Here is a 13,168-nt window from a genome sequence, read left to right as displayed (position 1 = left end):
CTACCTGCCACTATTGTCGCATAGGCACTGTCTTTGATGACCCTCCTCCAGCAAGTTCGCCCATGGAGACAGGAACGCATTGGACAGCTGACCCAATTGACTAACACTCTCACATCAAAATTTTTCTCCCAGTCCCGACTTCAAAGTGACTGTGTGGGACTGGGAACAATTTATTCATAAATAGAGCCAGCATTTAATTATTAATCCCACCAGTTAGCATCACACAACAATAGAGCAGTTTTCTGATGCTAATTTGATGTTACGAATATTGTGAACCTTGCAGGAAGCTTCACCATTGTTGATGAGATTGTATGTCCATTCTAACAGCACACTTAAATGACATTACCAGCGATTAGATGAAGTGAAGAAGTCGTCCATTTGCCTTGTGTTTGTTTCTATCCATTTTTATAAAGAAGAATTTAAGTAACTTGTCCATTTTCCCTTTAATTTTGAGTCTGTGATACTGATCACCATTGCCTATTTCTGCTCAGAACTGAAACAAAATTATTGACTAGATAGGTGCCCACCGTAGATTTATGTCAGTACATGCCAGATCAATGAGCACCATAGATTTATACCAGTATGTTAGGTCAGTGTTCACATTCAATTTATACAAGCATATAGGAGGTGAATGTCTACTAGAAATTTATACCAATATATTTCAGGTTATTGTCCACCATTGATTTAAAGTAGCATATACTAGGTTAGTGTTGTTGGGGTAAACTCAAAATTAAAGGATACAAGATGGTTACCTGGCGCAAAATGGACTCTGGGTAAAGACATTAAGGTGTGCTGACTTGGGCACAGACATTGCACAGCGAGTTAAAACCTGTTAGTGTCTAAATTACTGCAGGAAATAGGTCAGACATTGAGGCACCTGAGCTTGAGGTAAAGCAGAACCAAAACAATTAGTTTTGGTAACGAGATCAGTCGTTGATGGGGGACATAAATGAATAAATGTATCTACTCTATGTATAACGATGTGATAACTGCCAATGTCCGCCCTTGTCTACTTTATGTATAACGATGTGCTAATGGCTAATGTCCGTACTTGTCTATTATTTGAAAATGTATAAAAGATGCTCAACTGCCATTGTAAAGTTGAGAAGGTGACTGCGTGCACTACGGAGAGCCCAGCGCTTCTCCCAAAGCTTTGGCCGATAAAACTGCGTGTTGAATCTTGAAGTCTGACTCCGAGTGGTGATTTTCCCACAACAAATTGGCGTAGTCGGGCAGGATCTCACTGCTGGTGAGTTGATCGGTTGGCCTCGATCGGCGAACTGGAGTAGAGATTATTGAACCTGTGGGAGTCAGACTGAGCCAACAATGCAGTTAAAAATGGGTGAAAATTAGGGGAATTTATGGTACTATTGGATAGAAATAAGTATTGATTGTTACTTGTGCTGATCGACTAAGGACAAGGAAATGCCTGTCTCAAACGCGCAGCCTTAGACCAGTTGTTAAGAGGGGAAATCCCCCACATGAAGGTCAGGACCCTGAAGTGGGTGTAGAGGCACAAGGGCACTTAGGATCGTGAAACACAGGTGACAAAAGTCATTTAGCATCAAACTCTGTAGTGGCGAACAAACGCAGAGTTTGCCACCTGTTTGCATAAAAGTTTGTGTAGTTTGTGTACTTGTCTGTCACGTTGTAAGGCGGTGCAGAAAAGGAGCTGATCACTCTGACCTAGAGCCGGACTCCGGTGGAGGAAACACGTTGCCGAGGAGGTAATCGTGGCCATGAGTATAAATAGAAACCCTAACGGTGGAGAAAACATGTTGCGAAGGAAGTAATCGTGGCCGGGGGTGTAGAAGTCTGCAAGATGGCAGATAGAGAAACTAAGTGGGGACCTGCGGGTTCTCTTATTGATAAATATATGACAGACAGACACGCGCTGATTAAGAAGATGCAAAGGGATGGCTGGGATGTTTCTCAGACTTTAGAAAGTGGGTAGATGGGGAAAAGAGAGACAAAACAAAAAAGGCAGGGGTATTATTAGTACATCAATTAGCTGGACTAGTTGAACAAGTATTCGCCTTCACTAAAAAGTGGAATGAAGATAAGGATAAGATTAAAAAATTAGAATCCAGAGTAAGGGAATTGGAGAAAAGGAATCGAGTATTAGAGGAGAATCAATGGGGAGGGGGAAACTGTTCCTCTGCCCCCTTATGAGTCCACACAACAGGGACCAACCGCCCCTCCAGAGGATGGGGAAGCACTAGAACACAACTTGGCGCCAGTAACCCGAGGGGGAACGGACGCGCAGCCAACAGCAAATTACAAACCATTCACCCCAGGCGAAAGACAACAGATAATGGCCGCCCTGGGTAAACTACAACCTAGAAGCGCAAATACGAAATTTTGGGAAGAATTAGATACAGTTTGGGTAGGACACCAACTGCACCTAAGGGATATACACCAATTGGTCAGGGCCACATGTCCAGCGGATAAATGGAGGCAGGTAGCCAGAGGGCCCGCCATTCCCCCGGCACAAGACTACAGTGGGGGATGTTGGACATACGCGGTAGTCCTAACAGCAGAAATAGATGCCCAACAGGCACCCTTCGCCCTGTTTAAAACAGAAGTCCAGAGAGTTTTAGGAGATGCTCCTACTAATTAGAGTAGAATCACAATGACCAAGCAACAAAAGGGGGAAGGGGCCTCTGAATACGGGGAATGGTTGTTCCAAGTATACCAGGAATGCTCAGGACAAGGAAACCCAGGCCGTGGGGATTGAGCGTTCATCCAGGCTTTCAAGGATGGGCTCTCCAGCGCTCAGCAAACCATCCTCAAAAATGGGAGTGATCATGTCCCAGGATTATGATGAACTGGTGGAATGGGCTAGTGGCGTACTTGGAGACGGGGAGGAGAAATCTCAGACGAGGATAAAACAGGAAAGAGTAGCTGCCTACGGTAGCAGGAGCGGAACTAAGCCCAAACTGACCTGTCACAATTGTGGCCGACAAGGGCACTTTGCAAAGGAGTGCTGGGTCCCAAGGAAAGGGAATAAATTTGGAAACAGTGGGAGACATTGTAATCATTGTAATAAAAATGGACACACAAAAGCAATATGTTGGGACAAACATGGGAGACCCCCGCCCCGATCCATGTCCACAGCAGGATTGGAGGAACTAAGGAACCTCCGAGGACAGCAAGACTGACGGCCTGCAGCCCCATTCATAAGGGTAAGAAGGAGGGAAGGATCTATGTGTCTGCACTAGTAGGGGGCAGGCAATGTGAGATGCTGGTGGACACAGGAGCATCCATATCTGTCACTGACCTTCCCTTACCCACTACAAGTAGGATGATTTATCTAACAGGGATAGGAGGGAACAAAACACCCGCCTACCTGAGCGAGACCATGTTAGTAGAAATAAATAATTTGTATATACCTATGAGATTCTATGTATGTAAAAATAGCAAGGGTACAACAATGGGAAATGATTTCATGAAGGAGTATGAGATTTTGATTGACTGTGGGAAGGGAGAATTAATCTGGCCAAAACGGGACGGCCGGAAAACCGGAATGGAAAACTCACAAGTCACCTCAAAACTATCAAGGTGGCCACAGCCACCACCAGAGATTGGCGACTAGAAACAAAGGGGTTTGGAGCCATCTGTGCCTCCGTCCCCGGAGTATGGGCCGAAACCAAATTAGACACTGGCCTAACCAAAACTGACCCGATAAAGGTGCCCGGACCGGAGCACAAGCCCCATCGACAATACCCGGTAAAACCGGAAGCAAAAGCAGCGGTCGTAGAAATAGTTAAAGGGTTAGTGGAGAAAGGAATCCTGAGGGAAACTACGAGTACCACTAACTCCCCTACCTGACCAGTGAGCAAACCCGACGGAAGTTACAGACTACAATAGACTGCACCGGCCTCAATAAAGTCACGTCCAAATTGCACCCCATTGTAGCAAGCCCCTCGACAATCCTGAATGGATTGTCACCAGAGCATAAAATCTTTACTGTATTGGACATAGCCAATGGATTCTGGTCCCGACCCTTGGATCCCAAATCCCAAGACAAATTCGCCTTTACAGTGGGAGACAAACAGTACACTTGGACTCGCCTACCGCAGGGATTCCACAATAGCCCCGCCATCTTCCATCGAGTAATGAGTAACATCCTGAACAGGGTAGAACTACCAGAGGGTAGCACGATTCTACAATACGTGGATGATATATTAATAGCCTCAGAATCTAAGTCAGGACATTAGGGAGCACTATAGCTAGTGTTGAATGAACTGAAAACCGTAGGGTTAAAGGTAAGCCCCGAAAAGGCACAAATCGGGAAAGCACAAGTCCTGTACTTGGAGACTTAATATCACAAGGGCTTAAGGAAATGCCAACAGACCAAAAGAAGACGGTACAACAAATGCCGCGGCCAGTCACCATAAGAGGAGTCAGGAAGGTGCTGGGACTGTGTAATTATAGCTGAAGTTTTATCCCGGAATTCACAAAATTGGCAGAGCCTATACAGAGGCTAGTTAAAGGGGGAAAGCCAGCTTTAAACTCCGTAGAATGGGGACCTGAGCAAGAAGAGGCCTATAATAAATTAAAGGCAGAACTGATATCAGCCCCCAGACTGGGACTACCAGATTCCAGTAAAGATTTCCACATACACTGTAACAATGAGGGGGGGTTCTACTCTGCAGTAGTAACACAAGATCATGGCGATAAACGGAGACCCATAGGTTACTATTCGACAGCAGAAGGGCCGGTAGTTACCGGACTGCCGAGGTGCATAGCTGCCTTCGATTGCACCGCCTGGGCCGTAAAGGTGAGCGAACCGATAATAATGACAGGGAACATAATCCTCCACACCAAACACACCTTGGTGGAAATGCTAAATACAGGAAAGTTAAGGTCCGTCTCGAACATAAGAAGGGCTAAATGGGAAGCTGTCCTCCTACCTCCCAGCAACTCAGTTATAATAGTAAGAGACACAGGCGATAACCCAGCAGAAGGAATTTTGGATACAGGAGAACCACATAACTGTGGAGACGTAGATGTGGATGTAGAAGAAGGTAGGGTAAAGGATGTACCTTTAGCAACAGCTGAGGAGACCCTTTTTTCAGATGGCTCACGTAAATATGTGGAAGGATCACCCCGGACAGGGTGGGCAGTAGTAAATGACAAATTGGAAACGATAAAGTCAGGAAGAATTGACGGAGGTTTATCCGCGCAGGTGGCGGAACTAGTGGCACTCACAAAGGCACTAGAATTGTCTGAAGGAAAGACAGTAAATATATATACCGATAGTAGGTACGCATTCGGGGTAATACACGATTATATGATGGCAGGGGGTAGAAAGGGGTTTGTAACCACGGGAGGAACTCCTATTAAACACCAACAAAGGATCGAGGCATTACTAAAGGCCAGCGGAAAACCCCGAGAAGCGGCAGTAATAAAAATCAAAGCACATCAGAAGGAACCAGAAAGGGATAAGCCCAATTGGTTGAAATACAAAGGGAACCAAGCTGCAGATAGAGCAGCGCAATTAGCGTCAGAACAGGAGGCAGTTGGCGAGCTGCCAATAGCAGTAACGGGCCAGACAGGAGACAAAATAGATATTTGGGACTTACAGGAGGATACCTCAAAAGAGGAAAAGGGAAAGTGGGAAGCACAGGGAGCGAGCAGAGGGACTGATAACGTTTGGAGACGAAATGACAAGGTAATGGCACCGGAGTGCATACAAAACACTCTCTTGGAACTACATCACGGACTACATGCGGGAAGAGAGGCCATGGCAATTAGCATGGGAAAAAAATGGTGGTGGAAAGGAATGGGAAGGGACATAGCCCGACATTGTCACCGATGCGTGACATGCGCGCATGACAACCCCGGTCGACCCATAAAAATTAAGATGGGACAGCAGCCCCGACCAAAGGGCCCTGGGAATATCTGCAAATAGATTCCACAGGGCCACTACCACAATCCCATGGCAAAACCTATTGTCTGGTTATTATAGACTAGTTTACCAAGTGGGTAGAAGTGTTCCCTACTAAAAATTGTACTGCGACCACAGTGGCTAGAATATTGGCGGAGGAGGTAATCCCTAGATGGGGAATACCCATACAAATTGATTCAGATCAAGGGACACACTTCACCGGAAAGGTGGTAAAAACAGTGTGCCAACTGATGGGAATAAAACAAAAATTCCACATCCCCTACCACCCGCAGAGTTCTGGAATGGTGGAACGCATGAACAGAAACCTTAAGAATGTCCTGGCCAAGGCCATGCAAACGTCAGGAAAAACGTGGACAGAAGTATTACCTACTATATTAATGAGGTTAAGAGCCATGACAAACCGGACAACCGGATTAACCCCTTATGAACTAATGACAGGACGGGTGATGCAATTACCAGAAAGCATCATAACAGGTGGGACCGATGTAGGTCCACTAAAAGACAAAATTAAACGATATGTTTTGGAGCTAAGCGCCCAAATAAAAGGGATGCGTAAATTAGTATAGGATAATCAGGAAGAAAGAGACGCACAGAGAGAGCTTGAAATGCTCCCTGTCGTCCCAACAGCGGGAAGTCACGTCTTGGTAAATACATTACCTGTAAAACCAGGGTTTGCACCAAAATGGAATGGGCCATATGAGGTCATAATTAGCGGAGATACCTGTGCCTGTCTGGACATAAGGGGGAAAGGTGTATGGAAACATTGGACCCAGCTGAAATTATACAAAGAAACGAATGAGTGATATTAAAGTGACCAGAGTGCTTTCCCCAAAACAGGTGACGACTACAAGCAAGATTAACTGACGCGTTCGGGTTGGCAATACAGCCTTTGGAAAGTTGTTAACATAAAGTAATTAGATTGATACCTGCCTGTTGCGAACATGTCTAAGATCGCGTATATAATTGCATTACTCTATGTTGTCACGATTGTAAGATTGACAGGACTAGAAGATAACTTATTCTCATGTACATTTACACGGTAATCGAACCGTGTGTTACCCGCCACCCCAATCTGTAGAGGCCCTATTTGTGGCCACCCCTGGGTGGACCCCCCATGACTTATATATGGCAGATACCTCGGACGCACCCTGTAAAGAACATACAGGCAAATATAAAAGGGGTATACAGGGAAGATGTGTGGAACTAATAAACTCCACAGATCCTGTGTGCAGGGGGGCTCCAGGGAGTGAAAGGGAGAGTATGCACAATAATAGGAGACAAATGTATAATGCATGTTACAGATGAATCCTACAATATCACCCAAGTCATTAATGACATAAGAAAGCAGCTCGATGACTTTAGACAAGGCCCCAAGAAATCATCATAGAAACCCTACAGTGCAGAAGGAGGCCATTCGGCCCATCGAGTCTGCACCGACCACAATCCCACCCAGGCCCTACCCCCACATATTTTACCCGCTAATCCCTCTAACCTACGCATCCCACGACTCTAAGGGGCAATTTTTTTTAACCTGGCCAATCAACCTAACCTGCACATCTTTGGACTGTGGGAGGAAACCGGAGCACCCGGAGGAAACCCACGGAGACACGAGGAGAATGTGCAAACTCCACACAGACAGTGACCCGAGCCGGGAATCGAACCCAGGACCCTGGAGCTGTGAAGCAGCAGTTCTAAGAAGGGGAACAGCTGGCTCGAATGGTTATTGGGGGGATCCTGGGGGTCCTATTTAATACAGTAAGAGTTTTAACAACACCAGGTTAAAGTCCAACAGGTTTATTTGGTAGCAAATGCCATTAGCTTTCGCAGCGCTGCTCCTTCGTCAGATGGAGTGGATATTTGCTCTCAAACAGGGCATACAGAGACACAAAATCAAGTTACAGAATACTGCTTAGAATGCGAATCTCTACAGCCAACCAGGTCTTAAAGATACAGGCAATGTGAGTGGAGGGAGCAATGAGCACAGGTTAAAGAGATGTGTATTGTCTCCAGACAGGACAGCCAGTGAGATTCTGCAAGTCCAGGAGGCAAGCTGTGGGGGTTGTTGACAATGTGACATAAACCCAACATCCCGGTTTAGGCCGTCCTCATGTGTGCGGAACTTGGCTATCAGTTTCTGCTCAGCGACTCTGCGCTGTCGTGTGTCATGAAGGCCGCCTTGGAGAACGCTTACCCGAAGATCAGAGGCTGAATGCCTGTGACCGCTGAAGTGCTCCCCCACAGGAAGAGAACAGTCTTGCCTGGTGATTGTCAAGGGTTGTTCATTCATCCATTGTCGTAGCGTCTGCATGTTTTCCCCAATGTACCATGCCTCGGTACTATTTAATGCATGGACTGATTATTCTCGTTGCAATAATAATTGTCTGTTGCCTAATTGTCGGATGTCTTAATGTCTGCTGTAAAGTCATGATGACTCAGACTGTGCCAGGGGCCAGTGTGGTCACCGGAGAAGAACACCTGATGGGAACTCCCGAAGACACCGAGGATGATGACGATGAAGGAAAGGGCGAGAAGGTGGATGTCTACCTGTGAACGCACGACCTGTTGGTTACGGGTCAGGTATATCAATTGCCGGACCCACGATGCTGCTGTTGTTGGTCTGTGGATTATTAAATCATAATCCTGACCAAAAGGGGGAGTTGTTGGAGTAAACCCAAAATTAAAGGATACAAGATGGTTACCTGGCACAAAATGGACTCTGGGAAAAGACATTAAGATGTGCTGACTTGGGCACAGACATTGCACAACGAGTTAAAACCTGTTAGTGTCTAAATTACTGCAGGAAATATATCAAACCTTGAGGCACCTTAGCTTGAGATAAGGCAGAACCAAAACAATTTGTTTTGGTAATGAGATCAGTCGTTGATGGGGGACATAAATGAATAAATGTATCTACTCTATGTATAACGATGTGATAACTGCCAATGTCCGTCCTTGTCTACTCTTTGTATAACGATGTGCTAACGGCTAATGTCCGTACTTGTCTATTATTTGAAAATGTATAAAAGATGCTCAACTGCCATTGTAAAGTTGAGAAGGTGACTGCGTGCACTGCGGAGAGCCCAGCGCTTCTCCCAAAGCTTTGGCCCATAAAACTGCGTGTTGAATCTTGAAGTCTGACTCCAAGTGGTGATTTTCCCACAACAGTGTCTACAATGGATTAGTATATTGTAGGTAAGTGTCTGGCATACTCAGAAATCTAGAATATACTTGTAAATTGTGCAATACCATTTCTTCACAATGAGCAGAGTGGCGCGTGCTGGCAGCTCATTCTGGCTAGGCATTATGGATAGAGTCAAATTCTTCAGACATGAATATATATAGCCACCCACCTCCTGCCCTCCCCCACCCTCACCCCTGATATCTAGCTCCCTCTGTCAGTGGAACTGGCTCATTGAAATGTTAGTCCCTAGCTGTTGAAGTTTTCCCAGTAAGATTATGAAGGAGGAAGCTTATTCTTGCAAGCTCATTCCTTTTGAACTCATTCACAATGACACCCTGAAGGGTTTTGCCCCTGCCTCCAGTTTCTTTAATCTAGCAATGTAAAATCTTGTCAATCCAAGTACTCTATTTAAAATAGAAAGTTACTCATTGCCAACTGTAAATTTTCAATTTCTGCTATAAACAAAATTTATGTTCCGATGGAAGTAAAAACAGAAAATGCCAGATAAACCAAGCAGTTCTGACAGCATCTGTAGCAAGAGGAACAGAGTTAACATTTGGAGTCCACATTCTTCAGAGATGAAGAGGGAAAAAAATATGATGGATTGTATAACCTTTCCAGTTGTCGAAACCTTCTGACCTCCCAAGAGTACTAACATAATCTCTGAAAAACATTCTTATTGTGTTGAAGAGACGAACTACAAATAATTGTTTTCATGCAATGAGTACAAAACCCAATTTATAGGAGTCTTTTCTATTATATGTATCTGTTTACTATAATTTAAAAGTTCTCTGATTAAAAAACATACTTGGGTCTTATCTTTTCATCATTTTTATTGGGAGGTGTGTTGTTTGGAATGTCCTAACTATGTTAGGGGTTGTGGGTTTTAAAGAAAAAAAGATGTGGTTTGCACACTTAGTTTCAAAGTAACAACAAGAGATTTATTCCAGGAGCTTTTTTCTGTGCAGAGTACAAACTGAAACTAAAAGCCTGTGAAACCTCAATGGCATCACTGTCGAATCATGTGATCAGCTCTTAAAGCAATGATGCAACCAAGTAAATATATAACACTGCTGGACATTCACACATACACTCACTACAAACACACATATACACTCATAGCTCTTTAACACATTCTATTTCTCTCTCTCACACAGGCTCATCCCTCTTTCACACACTCAGCCCTCTCACACACATTCTATTTCTCTCTCACACACACATACCCTCATTCCTTTCTCACATACCCTCATCCCTCTCTCTCACACACACCCCCATTGCTTTCTCACACACACACCCTAATCCCTCTCACACACACACGCTCATCCCTCTCTCACACATACCATCATCCCTCTCACACACACTCACCCCTCTTTCACACACACTCATCCCACACACACACACATACCTCTCACACAGTGAGGAATGAGGAGGGGAAGGTGCAGATTTGCAGAGAATTCCCATGAACCCAGAGTTAGCTTCTGCATGGAAAGGCTACCAGCAAACCTACCCACCTTGGACCTAGACAGAGTGAGGCAGGAAGGTAGAGGAATCTGCACCCTACACCCTCCTGCCCATTAACACAAACCTCTTGTCTCCAAACATGCCCAGAGGATCAGTGAGTTCTGCCCAATATTCCAACTGTGATCTCACCCCCAAGTCCCGATACAAGTTTACAATCACCTCTTCGATCTACATGTTACATATGCTTAACAATTTGGTGCAATGATCAGATAGCTGCTTTTGTTTGATAATGTTTTTGATTTTCTAAGAATATTCATATTACCCTCGAGTAAAGATAGGCCCAGGTCTTCCGAACAGAATCAGAAACGGACAACAAAATATATGCTTACCTCCTTCCACTTTTGGAGGGTCAAGGGGCAGGGTGGAAGTGTGAGGAGTCAAGTGTGGTGTCAGGCTGGGTCACTGAGGGAGCCAGGTCAGAGGCTATTCAGGTTGGATTGGAGGATTGGGGGCTGGGGGAGTCAAATAGCGGTGTCAAGTCAGAGGGAGTGAGGGGAATTGTTTGGGGAATTAGGTGGTTAGGCTTGAAGGGGTGATGAGGGGAGTCAGGGGGTTCAGAGTGAGTGATTGAGTGGTCAGTTGTTTAGTTGTCCAGGAGTTATACTAGTTCAGGCTACTGAGTTGGATGATTAGCCATGATCATAATGAATGGCGGAGCAGACTCGAAGTGCTGACTGGTCTCCTCTCGCTCCTTTTTTCTATGCCTCTATACCTAAACTTTCATGGGTAATAGCCAAGTAAGTCAGATCCGCCCAAAATCCCTTGCTCTAACTCAGAGCTGGAGATATTTGCAAGGGGTTCTGGGCAGCAGAGGAATTGCCCATCAGAAGATCAAACCTCCCAGGCAATGCCCTTATATTGGGGCTTCTGAGAGGTCCCATAGCATATCTCCTGGGGTATGTCCAAGATGTGGAACGTTGTCTTTTTCCACACACCTGGGTGAAAGTGTACACAAACCTAATGGAGGTGGGAGCTGTGGCTCAGTGTAACATTCACACCTCTGAGTCAGAAAAATGTGAGAATCACTGTCCCACTCCAGAAATGTGATCATATCTCCTTGACTGACGTTCCTGCACTGCACTAACAAAGATGCTGTCCTTTAGCTGAGGCCTTGTCTACCTTCCCAGCTAGATGTAAAAGGGTCTCTGAAGAGCAGCAAGATATTTCCCCAGAGTACAGCCAATCTTTATCCTTAATCTTAACCAGTATCACATAAACCAATTATCTAGCCAGTATTAAATCACTGTTAGTGATGCACAAATTGTCTGCCACATTTCCTACATTGCATCAGTGACACCACTTTGTGGTATCTTCAATGGTTGTAAAGTGCTTTGCAGTGTCCTGAGGTTGTGAAAGTTGACATAAAAATTTAAGTCTTTCTTTTTATTTGCAAACACCTGTTATTTGTGCACCACATCCCATTATTAGCCATTGTTTTCATTATGGTACAATATGGAATATGAATACATTTAAACTGAGTCTGGTCCATAAGTCATTTGTCAAAATGATACACTGCAATTGTTGCCAATTCCAATTAAATCTGATCCCCAACCAGATACCATCTTGTAACTGCTTAGGTTTTTCTTTCAATTAGTCTTTCATTGGTCCAATTTAATATATTCCTCTATCCCATAGTCCTGAACTTAGACACTATTTTTTCATGAGAGAAATGTGAAATATCCTTTTAAAATCTAGATGATCAACATTAATTACCTTGCCCTAATCCACAGGTCCGTATTTTCATCGAAGAAAGTCCAATTAATCTTACATATCCTCACATTTTATAAGTGACTATTTCCAAATAATCTATACTCTATACTTGACATCCCCCAACATTGATTCAAGCAGTTTTACCACAAAGATTCAAGACTTAAAATATAGCCATTTGGTATCTTGGTTTTGGAGCCCCGTTTTAAAGGTAAATGTTTCATTTACACTTTCCAGACTTGTGTCGTCTAAGAAACTCCAGAAATATCTAAGAATCATAGCATGCTCAAGAACAGAAGGTGATTCAGCACACGTAGACCAAGTATTTTAAAACCATGGAGTAAAGACTGTCAGGGCCAGATTCTTTGTCTTAATATCAGCTTAATATCTTAATACTTAATATCGGCTCTTCTGCGATTATAAAAGGAACAAGTCTGCACCTGCCTCAAAAGATCTCAGTATAATCTCTCTCTTTTCATAGTAAATACTGTTTCTGAAATAAAGGTTTGACATTCCAGCAATTCTGACTGAAGCAATCGTCCCCTTTTAATTTTTAATACTGCAATTTCTTTCTTTACGTGCTTCCAATGTGAAGCTTGAAGGAGTCTTTGCTGTCAGTTATATGTTCTGCTGGATTTTCATCTTGCCTATTTTTGCAGCTCTGACTATTATTTGAAATGTTGAGCTTGTCGTTATAGATGCCTTCATGTGGTTCTTTACCTGAGTTTTTGAATATCCTGATACTTTCTCTTTTGCTGTAAAGTCTTTCACATATTGGTTTCATTCCTTTATTTCAACCATTAATCATTTCAGAAATGACTGGTTTCTATATTTTCAAAAGTACT

The sequence above is a fragment of the Mustelus asterias genome, chromosome 15 (genome assembly GCF_964213995.1).
Source record: "Mustelus asterias chromosome 15, sMusAst1.hap1.1, whole genome shotgun sequence".
NCBI classification, from domain to species: Eukaryota; Metazoa; Chordata; class Chondrichthyes; order Carcharhiniformes; family Triakidae; genus Mustelus; species Mustelus asterias.
This window is presented reverse-complemented; position numbering follows the sequence as displayed.